General features: G+C 30.9%; 1 long non-coding RNA gene across 1 annotated transcript in view; it reads right to left on the bottom strand.

Moving 5' to 3' along the window:
* LOC129224632 (uncharacterized) overlaps positions 1-20196 on the bottom strand; it is a 134710-nt gene extending 114514 nt beyond the window's left edge. The window contains exons 1-2 of the long non-coding RNA XR_008580701.1: positions 20034-20196; positions 2822-2878 (exon numbers count right to left, since the gene is read on the bottom strand). This is a non-coding gene — a long non-coding RNA (uncharacterized LOC129224632). The remainder of the gene's footprint in view (positions 1-2821; positions 2879-20033) is intronic.
* Between the last annotated feature and the right edge of the window lie 839 nt (positions 20197-21035).

Here is a 21035-nt window from a genome sequence, read left to right as displayed (position 1 = left end):
GTTAAATAATTGCTTGTTTCGCTCTATTTTTCAAAAAGTTTTGTTCCTGCATGTACAGGGTGGGTTGCCATAATTAAACAAACCTACTTCATAATTGTCTTGTGACGAAACTATTCCTAAGAACTTAACGAACTTTTGAGAATAAAAATTTCAAGAAAGAATGAAAATATATTTGCTAAAAATATTAGTTCAAAATTTTGCCCCCCAGAGGGCTTTTTCAATGAAATACACATAAACTGCTGGAATATTATTTATATTTCATCACTTTTTTTCTCATCACCTTAACTAGATAACTTAACTCCTCCACATGTTACCCTCAGGACGGTAAGGTCGTCCTGAAAAATTACTTCACAAAAGAACATGTAGGGTAGACCGACCAGTGAATGAACAGTTAAGCACAATTTCATTTTTTAAAAATCCTAGTAATTTTAAATTCTATACTATACAGATCGTAATAGCTAAAACATTTTAATTGATCTATGTAAATATCTCTGAAAAATCGCGGGAACTTAAATGGTACCGCTTCCGACTTTTTTAGGTGTTTAAAGAAAAAAATGGCACAACGACCCAGTGAATGAACACCTCGAAGCAGTAAATGAACACAAAATGGTCCAGTGAATGAACATGATAAATTTTGATTCAAAAAGAAACTAAGTTTCTTTGAGATCTATCTATCCATCTATCTATCTATCTACCTATCTATATAACTATCTATATCTATTTATCTATCTATTTATTTATATAACTATCTATATCTATCTATATATCTATCTACTTATCTATCTCTCTATCTATCTACTTATTTATCTACTTACCTACTTATCTATCTATTTATCTATTTATCTATCTATCTATCTATCTATTTACTTATCTATCTATATATATATATATATATATATATATATATATATATATATATATATATATATATATATATATATATATATATATATATATATATATATATATATATATATATATATCTACTTATCTGTCCACTTATCTACTTATCTATCTATTTATCTGTCTATCTACCTAACTATCTACCTATTTATCTATCTATCTACCTATCTATCGGTCTATCTACCTGTTTATATATTTACCTACTATCTATCTCTATATTAGTCTCTCTCTATCTACCTACCTATCTATTAACCACTACCTATCTATTTATATATCAATAAAGCTATCGATCTATCTATCTACCTACCTATTCTATCTCTATATTTATCTACCAATATATCTATTTACCTCTTATTTTTTATATGTCTATCTCTATATCTTCCTCTATCTATTTATCTATCTATCTATATACAAACATACCTACATATCTACCTACCTATTCTCTCTCTTTGCATATATATTTCTATTTCTCTATCTCTCTATCTACCTGTCTATCTATCAAGAGAGATAAAGATATAGAAAGATAGATGTAGGTAGGTAGGTTAATATACAGACAGAGATATAGATAGATAAAAAATAAAACTCAGTAAAAAGTGCATTCTTTACAAAGACAAAAATAAAGAAATTATAAAATATATAATGAAATACATAAATAAATAAGCATATAAAACTATCTGCATTACAAAAAAGTACGAAAATGAAAATATCTCAAAGAAACTTCAAATTTCTTTTTAAATAAAAAGAAATTTTGCCCTTTTTCATTCACTGGGTTTTCGCAATTTTTCGTACCCAGTGACTGAACACCCCTCTACCTGAAAATCTACGCATTCTGCATTGACTGAAACAATTTAAATCCATAGCCTAAATATGTATATTTAATTTTTCTTTCGTAGGGTTAAAAAATAAAATTTATCGATAAAAAATAATATGTACCAAAATAATTGCTAGCACGAAACCAGCCTTATTATTTTGAAACAGAGAAAGAACGATTCACGGCAGTAAAATTTTCAAATTTTTTCCAGGAAAAAAATACATATCCAAAGTAACCAATCCGGTGTCAGATAGCTTAGTATATCAATAAAGAACGCTTTTGTAGTGAATTTATTCAGAAAAAAATTTTTGGAAGCTTTAAAAAAAAAAAATAAAAAATGACGCGCTGTTCATTCACTGGGTGGTGTTCACTCACTGGTCGGTCTACCCTAATCAGTCGCCTATCCTGTGATTTGTGACCCGCACTCTTCAACCCATGCAAATTTTAGCTTCGTAGGTACATTCAAAATATCTGGTAAATCATAATAATACTAAAATTTTACCTGATCTTAGTAAAGACAGCATATTCACAAATTAATCACAACTGGTTCACAGTATTTCCTAGAATATTCCTCGGCTAACTCTAGATCATGCCTTATGTTTCCAGAAGGTAGCCGAAAATGATGGCTGTCATGTTGAACATGGTTTGTAGCAATGATGTTTTCAAACCATCACACGCATATGTATGATGAATGCGTAATTCATTACAAAGCGCCCCTGGCGGTGAAATTTTGAACCAATTTTTTTTCTCCCTCAAACAAATTCCCATCACTTCATTTTGTTCTACACTAAATTTCGTCTATTTCTGAGAGCTTCGTCACTAGAACACTACACAACTTTTAAGTTGGGTTGTTACTTACGACCCCCTGTACATCTTATAAACGACAGTCTAAATTTATTCATAAATACACTTATCTTTCATCTATTTTATTTTAATATTTTTTTCTTGAATAATGAGACGACTTCGAAGTAATTCTTAAAAATGTCAGATATAGCATACTATTTTAGCAACCCTCATTTTCCCAACATATATATTTTTCTACAGGTGGGGTCTTACTTCAGTAATAGCTTATCCAAAATACAAATAAGTATAGAATTTATAGCATACCTCAAACTTGTTTCACTGTTCCTTTGAAAAGCATTTCCTTTACAATCGCCGTAAGTGCTGAAAGAAAAATGAAATATAATGTACTAATAAAGTAAACACTTCACGTAAGAGACGTAAAAAGAGTTCCTAAAGAATAATTAAAAAATAAGTAAAGTAAACATCGCTTTCGTCGAACTTCAAAAAAGCGTTCATTGTCGAATCTCAGTAGTTGCTTTTTAAATTCCAATGAAATGTACATAACTCTCTCACCTATACTTAAATTTAAAATTTATGGGAATAGCATGTTTTTCAGTACTTTTTTTTCAATGCAGATTATGAATTACCTGAATGGGATTATTTCCTTCAGTCAAAAATACTAGGACTTTTAGTCACAAAAATTGATAGAATAAGCAAAAAAAAAAAAAAAAAAAAAAAACATGGACCCAGAAAATACTTTTATTTTCCCAACAGTTTTTTTAAATTAATTTTTTTAAATGTCCAATTTTTCAATTAAGGCATGGTCTTGATGACGTCACAAATGATGCACTTTGCCGCATCTTTCTACTACGTTTCCACGTTATGATAATCAAGCAGCGAATTACAATTGCGCTCTACGCTTGCTATCAACCATATCGTTGCCAATACACGTAAGTAAAGATGCGAATTAAATATTTTGCACTGTGAATGGCAATACTGAATGGCATTTCATCATTTGTGATGTCACACGACAGAAGTGTAAACAATGAAAGCTCACCGATTTAAGGAATTTTTTAAAAATATTAAACTTAAATAAATTATTTAAAAAATGATCAGATTCTATGTTTTTAAGCATGCTCTTTCAGAAAAAAAAATACTTTTAAATTTTTGGAAACGATCCCATTGTCTTCATCTGATCATATTTCCTATGTTCCCCGCTACCCCCCTTACAACTCGTTTCAGAAAAAATCTCAACGCATCAGGGTAGCATTGTACCGGTTTAGAAGAGAGCAGTCGGGAACAATGAAAAGATGCGACTCGGAAATTCGAACCATCAAGGGGTTTTGGATGTTTTCACATTTCAGATAAAAGACTAAAAATAATAATAACAATAATAATTAATTTCAAGTAATTAAAAATCCCGCACATAACTAACGGAAAAAGAAAACAACATTTAAGTGAACAGAGAGAGAACTCAGAACCAAATTGTAAAGTATTCAAAAATGTGTTTTAAAAAACTTAATAACAGGACAATTTTATCAAAAGTCACAATTAATTATGAACTAGAAAGATCAAGTTACATATGAAAATAACATTTAGAGTTATCAAATATATTATAGATTACAATCATTTTTACGCCATTTTTTAAGCGTGTCGAAAATTGTTGTTTCATTGATTTCATTTTGCGGCGAAAACTTTTTTCTTGAATTCGATGACAAGCAATATAGAGGAGCATCAAATCTTGACCCAATACGAAAAACTATAAAATTCGTTAATTCGAAATTTTTAAAAAATATTTATTTAAAAAAACTCGGAAAGAGAAATCGTCAAATTTTTAAAGGTGTCCTAATTTTGGTTTAATTATGTTCAAATGAAGCTTTTTTCTTATGATAATTCATGCAGCGCAGCGTTGCAGTGGCGCACATAGGAATTTCTCACGGGGGGAGGGGGGTTCCAGGATTGAAGGTCCACCATTCTCATATCATATTGCAACACGCATCTAAACATATTCTTTTGATCTTATTTATTGTCGGGAACAAAAAACATTTAAGAAAAATATATTGAACACTTACCTAACATAAGTTAATAAAATAAATTTACTAACAACAAATACTTAATTAAAATACCAGAAAGCATAAGAATGAATGTATTTATTTTTCTCATAGTTAAACAAATTTTATTTATTTTTTTGTTTTCATTTATTAAATCTAAATTGTTGGTACCTTTGCTTGGAGTTATTTTACGTACTACATACATAAGATTATTGACAATTAAAAAAAAGTAAGGGCCATGGGAGGGGTCCGGACCCCCTGGATCCTCCCCTTGTGTGCGCCACTGCGGCGTTGTGATTTTATGTGAAATGGGTTGCAAGGAAATAATAGGGAACTTAGGAACAATATTTATATTAGGTATCAAATGAGAAATAATTTCTCGAAGACCGTTTCGTTTGCCGTTTTAATTCTATTGCTGTTTTGTGCTACATAAGAATTGAAATTATTTTGAAGCTAATGGGCAAAATTGTTTTTATGAATTTTGAAATGAAATTTGAGGAATTATACTTCAAATTTCTATAATTTATCATAATGTTTAAAAACTGCATTTATAATATTAGACACAAAAACTGTCAAACGAAGTTCTCATATTCTACGATAAAAAGTACGTTGACTACTTTTCTGCAGCACGTTTTGCAGTAAAAAGCTATTTTATTGCAATTTACTATAATTTTTAAATAATATTATAGACTGTATTTATAATATTAGATACAAACTCTATAAAACAAATTCCTTATAATCTACGACAAAAAGTACTGCTATCACGTTGACCACTCTTCTGCAGTGAAATGCTGTTTCATTGTAATTTATTATAATTTTTAAAAACTTAATAATATTAGACACAAACATTGGCAAACAAATTCCTCATAAGTTACGATAAAAAGTAGTGCTATCAACTTTGACCACTCTTTTGCAGTAAAATGATACTTCATTATAATTTACTATATTAAAAAAAAAAAAAAAAACTGTATTTATAACATTAGAAACAAACACTGGTAAAAAAAATTCCTCGTAATCTATGACAAAAAGTACTGCTATCCACGTTGACTACTCTTTGGCAGTACGTTTTGCAGTAAAATGCAATTTCATTGTAATGTACTACAATTTTTAAAACTATTTTTAACCTTAACCCAAGCGCTGTAAAACAAATTTGTCATAATCTACGATAAAAAGTTCTGGTATTCACGTTGACTACTCTTTTGCAGTATGTTTTACATTAAAATGCTATTTCATTGTAAAATATTATAGCAAGAAACCTAAGAGACAAATCGATTGGCGCTGCGATCACTTATTCTTCTGGTGCAAAGTGACAGTAAAACTTTCTCCGTACTGTAAGCACTCCATTTTACGGTAGTATTTACCTTAAAAAATTTCCTTAATTTTAAACAGTGTAAATGTATACTATGAGACATAAACAAAAATCTGGAAATGGGAGTTTTAGAGGTACAGTATTCAGCATCAAAAGGGGATTGAAGGCAATGGACAGGAGGGGGAGGGAGGAGAGAAAACTTTATCCCTTTAAGGCATGAGGGGAACCACTGTTCAAAAAAATTTTCTTTGCTGGCACACTGTCTGTCTTGTTACTCTATTAACATAAAAAATAATTTAAAAAAAAATCTGGTGTTTTTTTTTCTATTGAAAAAAGTAACGTACTGTTATTAGAATTAAAAACAGAACACACACACACAAAATAAATAAATAAATGAAATAAATAAATAAATAAAATAATTGAATGAATAAAATAAATAAAACAAATAAATAAATGAACAACTTTATTAAATTAAAAAATAAATAAAATACAAATAAAAGAGAAACATACATGAATTAATTTTAGCTTTATTTCAGGTTTGAGACTTACGAAACAAAATGAAGCATTTTAATGGTAAAAATACAAATTATAGAGGAGAAAAATATCTAAGCATTTTACACAATAACAAAGACTAGCGTTTAGTAAGTTATCTGCAATTACTGTTTAACTTTTTTTAAAGAGGTAACCTGCACTGCCGCTTACACGACGATGAAGTTAGAATATTTTCAACAAATTTCAATAGTTTAAAGTAATTTTTGAACAAAAGAACGTTTTTTACGAATATTTTCAGCAAATTTCAATAGTTTTAAATAATTTTTGAACAAAAGAACATTTTTTACAATTTTTTAAATCATATTATCCGATCAGGTGCACCCAGAGTCTGATTACTGAATAGACCAACTAGGCCGTGACATAGGGCCCCGCTATATTAGGTCCAAATGGCGAAAATTGTGTTAGTCAATGTCTGAAGTTTTGACGGCAAAGGGCCTCCGAAAAGGGGGGGGGGGGCTTTCAGCCCCCCGATAGCTAAATCGTGACCTGGATTCACCATGAATAAAGAGATTAAATGGCATCTGCACTAATCTAAAATTAGATAATCTAATATTAATTACACGAGCTAGCTGCTGAAACATGCAATGTACAGTATCAGGACATGCTTATTCCAGCAAAAACTTGATTTTTAGATGTATTTTGCAATTCTTACGAAACACCATAATTACCGAAATATCAGGTATTTCTGTTCGGAAATATAGCTGTCGCCTCGTTCATTAAGAGTTAATACTGAGCCAGGGAACTCTAATTTTGCGTTGATAACGGGCATTTTGATTAATGAGTGATGGATCGTACATTGACTTCAATGTTTTGATTGGTAGGTTTAACAGGGCAAGATTGCAGTGCTCCAAACGCGCGAAATGATTTATTTGTACGGATAGTAGTTATTATGTCAATTAATTCATGTGAATATTTTTGTTGCTTACATTTCTTATCCATGAGATTTGGTAAAATGTGAGGAAATCTGTATGCACAGAATAGACAAACAGGTCAATTTCACACGAATTATTTGGAATTGTTGAAATGAAACTTTTCATACGAGGTCTATGAAATTCTGATCCGAAACTTTTGTATGAGTAGTTGTTTTTTAATTATTTCCAAAAAGAATAAAAAATACTTGTTTTTATAAAGTTAGTTTTGTTAATAAATTTAAAGAATTAATTTCAAGACTGAACTTATAAGCAGGCATATGTTTGTGAGCTTTAGGCCTTTTACACTTTTCCAACAATGCAGGTTTTTGAAGATTTTTTGTATTTAAGTCAAGTCATAATTTAAAAGCGTAATCCACATTTCTTAAGTTCAACCTTGGAATTAGTTCGTTTATTTTTATTCACAAAACTAACTTTATAATTGCTATTCGCAACTCCAGAGCTTGAATATGCTGCCTTGCGGTGATTTATAAAATTGCTGAAAAAGGTAAAACATTGCGTTCCACGTGTTCCATTTTGGGTAAAACAAGCAGTTTTTTACGTGAATTTTTTTTTTTATTTGCATAATTCATCATTTGGAATCGTCACCCGCAACAGCGTAACATCAAATATATCTGCTAAAAAACTGTGAGTACACATTTTTATTTACCTTGTTCTCTGAATTTGAATAAATATTAGTTTTCCATTTCGATGAAAACAAACGGACATAATAACATTGACTGGACACTAGGGCCATGCTGAAAAATTACTGCCTAATTCCACACAATTGATTTAAATAACCTTGTTACTAAAGCATCTAATTGAAATGGACAGTATGCAAATAAATATTCTTGAAAATATTTATCACAGAACGGATTGAAAACTCCAGAAAGAACGTTAAGAATTTGAACAATAAAAAATAAAAACTTGGAATTTTTATCGCTGAAATAGTGCACCAACTTAGGGTTATGGTTCTAGTATTGTGTGAAATAATAATGTATCTTGACAAGATTTCGCTTATCAGTTAAATCATAAATGACGAATGAATTAAAAACATGATGATTTAAAACAGAACTGCCACTATGTATCCGTGAGCATCTTGCAGATGATTTACTCAGCATAGCATGACAGACAGAATTTTAGCATTTAGTTGATAAATAGGAACATATGAAACAGCGGGAATTAAGTAATAGAGAATTTTTTGTAAACCGATTCAAAGAAATAACTCAATTACATCAATAAAACAATTTGCGCCAGCTAAATAAAAGAATGAAATATTATCTTCCTCTTTTGATGTTCAATCATATCTAGTCATGGAAATAAATTATCTAGTATTGAATGTTATTCTTAGCAGTCTTACTTACAGTCACGTATGTGCAAAATGTGACAAAAATGTCAAAAAATGCCGAAATGTCACGAAACTAATGTATAGAAAAAACAGTACAAAATGAAAATGTTGTTCGAAGGGAACCAAAAATTTATGAATATCGAACTCAACATCGTGAAAATGGCTAGAAGAACTTCATGAGCGTTTTGCATTATTTTTTTTTTTTTACTTTCCGTAATACTTTTTGATTTCTCATCTCTTTCTACATGGGTCAGAATAACCAAAAGACTTCGAAAAATCTTTTCAAAAGAATAAAGAACAAAAAAATTATACATAGAACAAAAAATTCTGTCATTTACTAAGCTTCGAAGCAATTTATATGTTACGGCCTGCGTTTGTTTTACCTTTTTCATTCGCCATTACACAGTGGCTGCAGGGACCCCTATAGTTTGTTGGAGTTGCGAATTGTTTTTCATATTTTATCGCAACAATTAAAAAGTGAATTTAAAGTACTATCTATGTGTTTATGGGGAAAAATAGTCCATGCCGTAGAACATTTGTGCAGTCGCAATATCGTCGCCTCAGAGCAACACTAAGACATCTAACCTCAGAAATAAAACTAAAATAATCTACTGTTGCTCTGAGGCGACGATGTATAATAAAACGTAGTGATAACAAAAAAGACTGAAAGTTAAAAAATAATTTCTAAGCATATAAAAAGAAAATGAACATTATATCCTAAATGAATTCAATTGAATATATTTGGTATTAAAAAATTCTTAAATTAGATGCAATTGAAAGAATAATCAAATCTCATTCACAACTTCCAAATATTAGGGATTAAAGCTAAGCATTGCTCTAAATATACAAAGAAATAATACCAAGTGTAAAAAATATCCAATCCAAAAGAAATTTTCAAAAAAAGAAAAGCAAAAGGGGCAAACTCTTACTTGCAATGATGAAGCTTTGAGTCATTCAGGTAATATTAATCGTCTGTGAAAAAGAAATGAGAGCTAATGAGGGTGTAAATTAGAATTTTAACTAGCAACAAAGCCTCCGATTCAGTGTTTTATTTTTTCCTAAATTGGTAAAAAATTTGAAAGTCGCGAGATCGTTTTCGCCACCGATTTTTCAAGAGAATTTTAATTGCCTTCTTATGTAAAATCTCTGTTACAATCCTATAAAAGTGAAACCTGAGTCATTCCATTTCAAATCAGGCAGGCAGGTATGAAAAAAATACAGTAGTTACAAAATAAAGGACATATGAAATATTCCAAAAGGATTTTGCAAGAAATTTTTTTTTCTTCAGTTACAGCCTACTAAAATTCTGCACAAAATCGACCCTTTTGGAAAAAACCAGCAAAACACTCGATTTGAAATGAACAATATTTCAAAAGTATTTAACCTATTTGAATAATTCTTTTTTATAAAAACAAATAAGGACCCATATATCATCTAGACATTGTTTTTGAAAATTTAATTAGTTTCTTTGATAAAGAAAAAAATGTTTTTGTGGTGAAAAAACTGCATTTTTACCGATTTTATAATTTTTTTTTCCCTCCATAGATTTTTTTTTTTTTTTTTTTTTTTTTTTACGAAATGGAGATGGTAATCTAAAGCCATTATATGATAGTTTCATAGCATGTTTTATTGTAATCCTTAAATATATAAAGCCTTGAAAATAAAATTTGAAATTTTGAAAAGGTTAAAAAATTAACGATTTTTGAAGTGAGATTACTCAAAAAACCCATTTTTTTAAAAACTTAAAAATTGGCTCATTTGAACCCCTTTTAATACTTAATAAGTGGATATATACCGCATCCCGTGTTTTTTTTCTCAGAAAATGTTTTATGATTTTTTAAAAGTGACCTTATCGACCATTGTATGCATGTAAAATAAAAAAAAAATTCATTCACTGAAATTCAGATCATATTAATGTCTAATAGCTACAATAATGGTGTACTTTGCCAGTAACAGCTGAAATCTTTTCTTTTTTTGTTTCAATATTAGTTTATTTTGGCTCCAAAGCTATGCATTCACCATTACTTACATATGCCGCAACGAATCAAATTTTTTCTCTTTCAATTACAACGCGCAACTCAATTACGTGACAGGGGAAACCATCCAAGCTCAAAGGGAAAAACAGTACAATGCATTTAAAACGTTTTACTTTTTTAATTTCGTGCTTTGGTTGTCACTGGTGATGCTGTTCCAGAATTTTGGATCCTACCTCGTATGATTACTTTTATACATAAGTTTAAGTACTCTAAATTCAAAACGCAAAACTCACTTATGGTTTAAGAATTTAAAAAACCCACCTTTTTATGCGAGAAATAATCAATTGAAGTTGGTTGTAAGAGTTAACCAAACAGATCACCAAACGTAGCTATCATAGCCAGGGATCCAATTTCTAACCAAAGAAGTGCAAGAGCCCTATAGTCTTCAGAACTTCTTTTAATCCTTAAGTGGTGTGAATTCGCTCAAAAATGCAAAAATTAGAGTGAAATAAGCAAGGAAGTACGGGAGCTCAGCTCTCATAACAATTAAGCCCTGATCAGCAGAAAAATATTTATATAATGAAGTCAGATGGTCACCAAAGGCTGTTCTATAATTACGCACAGTCATACAAAAACACGAATACACTGGATCATCAAAAGCCGTTTATTACGCGTATATTATTAAAAGTCAGTAAGATTTTAGTTGTTGCTGACAAAGTCACCCTATTATTTTAGTAATTAGGCATTAATATGATCAGAATTTCATTGAATGAAATCATTAGACACTTTCATTTTACATGCATGCCATCGTCGATAAGGTCACTTTCAAAAAAATCACAGCCATCTTAACACAAGGCCTGCGCGCTCATTCAACATGGCCGCCCGTGAAGGCGGTTTGTTTACATCTCATAATAGCTCTACCGTGAATAAAAATTTAGATTTTTTTATAATCCATTAAAAAAAACAGTTAATTTTTACATGAAATACTCCGATACATCTCTAAATTAAAAATTTATATCTTTCGAGTTTTAATATCGACACAAATAGTTCTTAATTAGTAAACTAAATTAAAATTCATGCATGACACATTAAATATTATATTCGCAATAAATATATAGATAATGAATAAAAATGAAAATTTTAATGGGTAAAAAGAAAATACACTTCAACTTCAAATCATAATGCAAAAGAAAGTACGAAATAAATTTTGCTTACTGTAAATTGTAAAATGATTAAGACAGACGGGGAAGATAAACGGGAAGTGCATATTTCTTATTCATAAACTAATAAATATTTTGCATTTTTCACACGAATGATTTACAGTAGTATTGATTTCCTTTGATAAAAATACAGACAAATGAAAAAAAATAAGAGAGAATAAAATAAACCCATATTTCCAACTGTTACAAACAAAAGAAATAGCGTACATTTTTGAGAAAAAAATCACTCCAATACCCAATAATAATTACAAAACATCTGAACGATTGAAACAAACTAAACAATTGGTATAAACGGACAGTACTGATGCATATATTTCAGAGTTAATAATATAATTAGATTTATCATGAGTTATCTGTGAGTTTTTTTTTTTTTTTTTTTGGAGAAGTTTTCAACAGTATGTTATAAATCGTTTGCATAATATTTCTCAAAATCAAGAAAATGGTGTGATAGCTAAGCTTGTAATGGTCATGTACCACATTTCTAATGCATGGCTCGCTAATAGTTGTTAAAAGCTTTAATTCATTTTCATTTGCTATGAATTCCTCCAAAACAAAAAATTCCACAACATTTTAAAATACATTTATACTAATAGAAGCTGGGTTTAAAAGAAAAAGTTGGTGTTTTTCAAAAGTCACGATTTCATGTATCTATTAAACTGCACTCTTAAGAGAATTCATATTAAAAAGCTCCTTGAAATTTTAGTTACAAAAAATAATCATTTACCAAAGTGAGGGCAAAAAGTTTCGTCATTAAAATCGAAAGTAATAAACGTGTATTACATGAAAAAAACATAAACAAAAATGTGTACCTTTCAATAATAGAGTACAGTACTTTACAGAAATAGAAACTGCTTTAAAAGTTAAAACAGTTGCTCTTTTTAATGAACCGCGATCTAATGTATATATTAAACAGCACTCTTCAGCCAATTCATGTTAAAATGTTCCTTGAAACAATAGTTACAAAAAATAATCATTACACAAATTGAGGGCAAAAAAGCTTCGTCATTAAAATCGAAAGTGATAAAAATATGTAGGATGAAAAAACATACATAAAAATTCCTCCTTTACAAGTAAAAAATCCTTAAAATATTATTTGACAAGTACAGTAAAACTCCTCTTAATACGGACACTAACAAGACAAAATTTTTTGTTCGCAATAGAGAGGTGTCCGCATGACAGAAGTTTAAAAATTCCTTTTAATTTTACCTTAGAATCGAGGAATTAAATACTGTCCACATAGGAGGGGTATCCGTTAGGAGGGATTTTACTGTATTTATTTTTATTATCAATTCTGCTTAAAAATAACCATTGGTAACCACACTTACCTTCTTAACATTTTTTAATCCTACAATAGTAGCTTCAAACATATCTAGAGATGTTAAACATTTGATACGTTAAATTTTCACCACTAAAGTATCCCAACGGTTTGTAATGTAAACTTGACGAAACGTAACGATTTAGCACAGTCAAATACAAAGAACAAAAAAGAAAACATCATTTCAAGTCTCCATAAAGACAGTTGATAACGTATTCACACATTCGGAATAAATATTACTTTGCTATTTGATACTAAAGTTGTGAGATGAAATACAATATTGCATCCGCAACGAGCAGCTACTTGAAGTCCACAACACTGTTTGAACTAAAGGGATTTTCCCGCTCAACGCCTGCTTGAGGTCACGTGTCATCGATTGCGCAATATAGCGCGTAGGCCTGATATATAGAAGGCTGTGAAAAAAATCATAAAACATTTTCTGCGAAAAAACACGGGATGCGGTGTATATTTACTTGTTAAGCATTAAAAGGGGCTCAAATGGCCCAATTTTTAGATTTAAAAAATGGCTTTTTTGAGTAATCTCACTTCATAAAACGTTGATTTTTGAAATTTTTCGAAATTTAAAATTTTATTTCCAAGGATGTATGGATTTAAGGATTATAATAAGATATGCAATGAAACTTTCATATAAGGGCTTTAGACTGCCATCTGGGTTTAGTAAAAAAAACTTTTTTTCATCGAGAAAAAAAATCTTAAAACCGGTAAAAATGCAGTTTTTCCGCCACAAATTTTTTTTCTTTTTCTTTGTCTAAAAACCTAACTGAATTTTCAAAAACGATGTCTAGATGATAAATGGGTCCTTATTTATTTTTAGAAAAAAGAATTATTAAAATAGGTTAAATACTTTTGAGTCCATTTCAAATCGAGTGTTTTGCTGCTTTTTTCAAAATGGCTGATTTTGTGCAGAATTTTAGTAGGCTGTAACTGAAGATTTTCTTGCAAAATACTTTTCGCGTCTCTTAGTTTCAACTACTGTAATTTTTGCAAAAAAAAATTGTTTTGGCAATTATTGGTGGTCATGTGGCAGGCCTTGCCTTATCTGAAATGGAATGGCTCACCTGGCTAAATGGGTTGCTTGGGATATTTCGAGTTTTTGGACACCTTGCCTGACTTCCTAACTCCCGGCCGTTTTCGAGCATATAACATACAGACATTTTTTCTTCGAAGGACTGGTTTCAAAAGGGAGCGGGACACCACTTACGCTTCAAATTAAATTGCAAGCAACCATTGATTGCTAAAGGAAATAAGAGAGAAAGAGAAACAGAGACAGAATGAAAACTGTGGGGGGGGGGGGGGGACTATGCAATATGGAACACCTGTTAGAGAAAACTGTTGTTCTAAACCTTATTTCGATTTTACAAACCTTTCACTTTGAACCGCAGGAATCGACCCTGAATAAAATTTATAAATTTTTAAATGTCTATTTTAGAAAACATTATTAAATTGTTTAATTCTGTTTTTTTAATTTTTAAAGTATTGTATAAAAAGAAGAAAATAAAAAATCCAAGAAAAGAAGAGGAAAAAAAAAAGCAATTGTCGGAAGAACAGACGACTATAATATTTTTAAAAATGTACATTTTTTAATTATTTGATGGAGAGCATTTATGAATTATAAATGTAAAAATTGAGAACCTTTCATAAGTAATTAAAATAAATAAAAATAATAAAATTAAAGAAATTAAATTTTATTATATTTATTTTAATTACTTATTGAGAGAAAAAACATTGAAAGAGGGATTATGAGCTGGAAAAATGTGTGTTGGTCTTGTTTTAATCTAAAAACTCTTGAGGTAATTGTCCAATTAAAAAAAAGCAATCTGTGTTCGAATAATCTCGGCTACGATATGTCAATCTCGCAATTTTTTTTTTTTTTGATTCGAACAATGGTTTTCTGTGTTTTCAACATTAAAAAAAATAAATAAATAAAATAAAATAAAACCTACGTAGAAATTTGAATCATGTGCCAATCCTGGATGTAGCACGTGGATTTAGTTTAAACCAAAGTTTAAAAAATATTTTGAAACAAAATTTTAAAATTTTAGTATTTTTCTTATTTGGCAGCAGTTATAAGATATGGATGCCTCACATGCTAAATCGACTAACTCCATAAAACAAGAAGTAGAGAATAGTTATGAAGAAGATTGTGTTGTATACATAGGAGTACATAGGCCCTCGTGATACATTCTCTGCCATCACATGGTTAGAAATGTACTAAATCAAAACTTGAACTCAAGTTCACATGCTAAGCATTGATGAAGCACTATTAAAGCAGAAATGAGTTTTTTTTTTTTTTTTTAAAGTGGAGTTGATCGATTTGGCAATTGAGGCATCCATGTAATGAGTGCGCAATGGAAAAAAAATTGGAATTTTGTTTGAAAACTTATCGTCTATAAAATAAGTTATTTTGTAAATTTTAGCGTGTAAATGGTTTTTACTATGTTTTATTACTTTTCTTTTACTTATCAGATCGACCAAATTTTCGGGGATAAATTTGTGTAATTTGTTTAAAAATCATGGATAAAAAGAAACTCTTAAGTTAAATAAGATTTAAAAGATGGGATTTAATTACGTTCATAATTACGTGTCTTAGCGTTTAAAGTTAAATAATATTCTAATACTATATAGAAATAAAAAAAAGTACCAAAATATACAATCCGAAAGAAATGTGCAAAAAATGAACATGTTTAAAACATTGATTAAGGTGGGCCATATAGATCAATGAGACTAATTCCCCATGCATTTTTCTATGAAAGAGTAAAAATTCGCTAATATCTATCCAAAATGTCTTTTTTTTTTTTTAAGACTTTTTTAAGTTACTTTCGCTGACGTAATGCCACCTGCCGATTCAGCTTTTTAATTGTTGCCAAAAACAATGAAAAAAAAAAATAGAATTTTAATTAAATTTTGTTAACAATGTTAACAATCCAATTTCAAGGAGGAATTTAAGCAAGAATATATAGTATTCGTGGGCTTTGGACATTTTTTCATATTATTCCTGTTTTCGAAGCTTTCTTTGATTCAAATCAAGTCATTAGTTTCAAAGCGTTTTTAAAAGCTTTTTTTTTTTTTTTGACTACCGTTATACCTGTTTAAACTTGTTTTAAATTCGAGTATACAAAATTGCAATATTTAGAGTAGAAACGGAACAAATAAACTAGCCTATCTTTATTAAACGTTTTGCTGCGAAACAAGCTTATAGAAATTGTATTTAAATTTCAAAAAAAAAAAGAAAAAGAAAAAAGAAAGAAAAAAACATTGTTTGGCAAAAAGTATCACAGTACGCTTGCTTACCATTAGCACATGCAAACAATAAAGCATAAACCTGTGGCTAAATTGTAGCTACATATAAATAACAGAAATAAAATTGTCACTTTTAATAACAGTACGTAGTGATGAAATACTCTAAGTCAAAATTATCATTGAAAATAAAATTAAAATGTTTTTAAAAAATTATTATCATTTGAATTAGGATCGGTTAGAGCTTTTTATAACCCTAGTCACAAAGAGGAAAAATACTTGGCCCTCGAAACAGATTCTAAATATCTGCAGTTATCAAATTGGAAAATTAGTCAACACAGTTACTAAAATCGTTTTCAGAAAATATAAGAAGTGTTACAACATTAAGTGTGCAAAACTGGATTAATCATTAAAAAATATGGATGATTAAAACGAAGCATGATAGACAAAATATGTAAGATTTTTCAAATTTAAAGCTCGGAAGTTTATGATTATTTTTGAAAAATTTTAATTGAATTAAAGTCAAATGTGTGATAGGTATTAAAACAGTACCGAGTATCAACTACTTTTTTACACTTGCACAAAAAATGTCACTCACGCCTTCGCTGTTCTGTGTTGAGCTCTCTTGATGAAGACGCTTCACTGTAACCTTGTCATTTGTGCTTTCTTAAACGTTGGTTATTGATTTTATTCACCTGTTTTTAAGCCTATTTTTCCTGTCATTCTGAGCAAGTAAGTACAGTTGAACTCTCTTAATACGATCACCTTTAATACGAAATCACGGCTAAAACGAACATTTTGTTCGTTAAGTTTGTTTTGTTATCTAATTACATACAAAATTTCACGTATATTACGTACATTAAATTGAAAGTCTCGGCTAACACGAACAAAATTTTCTGACTTCTTTACCTGAAATGTTCGTGGCTTAAAAACAATATTCATCATTTTGTTGGGTATTAGAAGTACCGTTGTGTATTGGAAAGAAAATAATAAACATTTTGCATAGAAAATTTAGCCCGTACATTTGTTTTACTATGGACATTTCAATTTACTCGGAGATAACATCGTTCAACTTCCATTGTCGATAAAAACCTATTCCGCATTTGTCGATTATCATCTTTTTTTCATATTTTCCGAAAACATTCATTTATAAGAAATAGATATTTTTTTTCCCGAATATACTGATAGTTAAGTTACAATTAAATGTAGGTAAGTTTTAAATGTAGGTAAGCATTCCTTCGTTTTTTCACAGTATCGCTCGTTCACGGTTGTTACGAATAACGGTTAATACGTAAAAAATCGTGAACGTTTGACAGTACGTATTAACAGAATTCAACTGTATTATAGTAATGCCACAAGAGTGTTTTATGTTACTCATTCAATGTTATAAACTCAGCTAATTTGTGAGTATACCAAGCGCCGACGACAGTAAAAGCACATCTCAAAAAAATTCTCAATTTTTTTTGAGATGTGCTTTTACTGTTCACAATATCTTTAAAAAAAATAAAATAATAATAACAATAATAATAAATACTGATTTAAAATCTGAATTTAATAATAAGTTTTGTCACACTAATTTTTGTTGAGGTACAAAAAATGTAATCCATATAAACAAATTCTTAATATTTCACGATTTAGAAGAAAATACTTTCAAAATTTAACTAAACTCTACTGATTTCGACATCAAAAACCAACCAGTAATCATTATTTATCATAAAATATTAAGTGTAATATGAGAGTATAAATCACAATATACTGACACAAAGTTAGTTTATACATGTGGCATTGCAGCATATAAACGGTATGATCAATAATGGCATATCTTTAAAACTTGAAAATGTTCGAAGAATTTTTTTAGACTACAGATACCAACCAGCGAACACAACATCATCTTTTTCGTTTTTAGTAGCATTTAAGACTAATTCGGATAAATGTCGTTTCAATATTTTCCAGGGAAGAGGTGCAAAGCTACATACTCAGCACATGGAAAAAAATCTGTGGTTTTCTGAAAGTGGTCAAAATGGATTCAACACACCTTAAAACGTGTAAACCGTCGAAATTGAAATTTCACGAATCCAATACTTTTTTCTATATTCTTTATCTTTACTAATAATAAAGCTCAAAGTCTCTCTGTCTGGATGTCTGCAGGATGTCTGGATCTCTGTGACGCGCATAGCGCCTTAGACTGTTCCACTGATTTTCATGAAATTAGGCACAAAGTTAGTTTGTAGCATGGGGGTGTGCACCTCGAAGCGATTTTTCGAAAATTCGATTTTGTTCTTCTTCTATTTCAATTTTAAGAACATTTTCTGGAACAAAATTATCATAAGATGGACGAGTAAATTACGAAATTATCATAACGTGGAATGGGAGAGCGAATGAACATAGTCAATTGGCGAGAAATTCGTCATCCATTATTTGTAAATATACAGGCGAACCGAATGACCTTTCAATTTTCAACTACGGGCAAAGTCGTGCGGGTACCACTGGTAGTAGAATAAAGTAACAACAGAACATGCTTACAAAAATAAGGCAGTGAGAAGAAAGGGAATGTAAGTGAACTTTTTCAAGTTTTGCGTACAACGCGTTTAAAGTTAAGATCCTAGGTAGGCTTTCGTTGAAAATTTTTTCTTAATCAAACTGTATATCAGCACCCATCAGAGCTACTGGTGCCCTAAAACAGGTGAGAGGTTATCCAGCCATGTGCAAAGGTTATTTCCAAACTTTTAATTTCAGCACTTACATCCCTTTGCTTCTCACTGCCTCAAATGTATATTTAGATTATATTTCTAAAAAGAGGGGGGGGGGAAGGGGGCGATTGACCCCTCGATCTCTCAAATGACGAGATCGCCCAGATTTTCTCCAATGCAGAAATGTGCTAACTGCAATCACTTGTGAGCGATAGGCAACAAAACATGGCAATTTCATTGTTTAACTAACTGTGTCGCCTGACTTTGCACGGTCCACCTCGAAAATAAAAGTTGTAAAGTGACGCGTGTTCAACAATCAGTCTTGAACAAAAAAAAAAAAAAAATCGGTACAGTGTTGCAGCAGATTGCGGAAAAATAACCAAAAAGGAAATATTTTAAGTTCCCCGATTACAGGGAAAGCCTTTAAAACAAAAACCAGAATTTTATTTCTTCATATTCGAGAATAAAAATGGCAACAGATTTTTCCTCTCAATGATTTTCTTCACGCTACAAATCTTTAATAAAGGCATTGTTGCGGAAAGTTGAAGCACTGAATAATAATTTGAATGGAGAAAAGCCTTCGAAAATTAGGGATTTTACGTCAAAATCTAATTGTCATAATTAATAGTTTTCAATTGATATCTCCGCTAATTATTATCGGAGGATTGTGTTAAATAGCCAAATATAAAGACGGGAAGATTACGAATACATCGATACCTGGTTCGATGGTCAGTTCACTGTCGTTCGGGAGAAGTAACTCAAACATACATACAAAGATACATAGGTACAAATGCTCAGTTTTTAATTATATGAGATACTCCGTAATATTTCCCCTCCGCTGCAGATGCACATTGATGACCACAACATACACACAAACAGCGTGATAATGAATAGATATCGCCAACTTACTTCGCACGGTGGAGCCAAGGAGGGAGTGGCCGGAGGTGCATCCGAAAGTAATCCGCCGAAGCCGACGCGGCCATCCACTGCGCCTGTCTCCCGCGGCCGCGGCGGCTCACGCGCGCAGGCGGAGAGAGCCGCCATCGCGCCCGATCTCCGGCGGGTCTGCGTCTCGGCCGGATCGGCCGGCGCGCTTTTCTTGCATTCATTTGTAATTATATGGAAAGTAAGTTGGTGCATCTGCATTCGAAATGGGGCCGCGGGTCTACCCCCCTGTCTCCGAGGCGCTCCGCTCTCTTCGAGGATAATTATCAACTTAATATGGATGATCCAGAGCAAGGGTTTGTTAAGGAGTCGCGAAATGAATGAATTACCGCCGCCATTTTAAAAGGGGGGAAATGAGAGATTTTTCGACTGGTCCTCATTTACAAAACAGAAACCATCCCTTGAATATAAATTCCTCTCTCTCTACCACCAAACCCCTACCACCATTCGATAAAATGTTCATACATTTTAAAAAGCAGCTTCCCCCCGCAACTCTGCACCCTCTTTTTTTTTGTTTTGATAAACATATTCAGTGTTCTCCCGCCCCCTTCAAGGATTACCACGTGATGTGAGAGGGGGATGGAATGCGCAAATTCGAATCGTTTGGCATAACAATGAAATACCAACATTCGGGATCCGTTTTTCTCTGTGTATATATGAAGCGATGAAAAACAGATGCCGTTGAGTTTAAGGTTGGAGTGATATTTATGTATGGATATTTGTGTGCTGCCTGTATATATCAATCATACACAAACGCGGCCAACATTTACAAAACTTTACAATGCCTGGAGCGTTTGAGATATTTACCGAATATATTAGTCGCAATATAAAAGAAGACTTTTTTTTTTCTTTTTAGTGCTTGATGTTTTCAAAATTTTACTTTTTGAAATTTTTGATTTTTGCACTGAAATAACAGTTGAAAATTGTCATTTATAGAAAATTCTTGTTGAAGCAGTAGGTACGAGT

The sequence above is a fragment of the Uloborus diversus genome, chromosome 6 (assembly GCF_026930045.1).
Source record: "Uloborus diversus isolate 005 chromosome 6, Udiv.v.3.1, whole genome shotgun sequence".
Lineage (NCBI taxonomy): Eukaryota > Metazoa > Arthropoda > Arachnida > Araneae > Uloboridae > Uloborus > Uloborus diversus.
The sequence above is the reverse complement of the archived record's forward strand: the minus strand, read 5'-3'. Positions and strand labels throughout refer to the sequence as shown.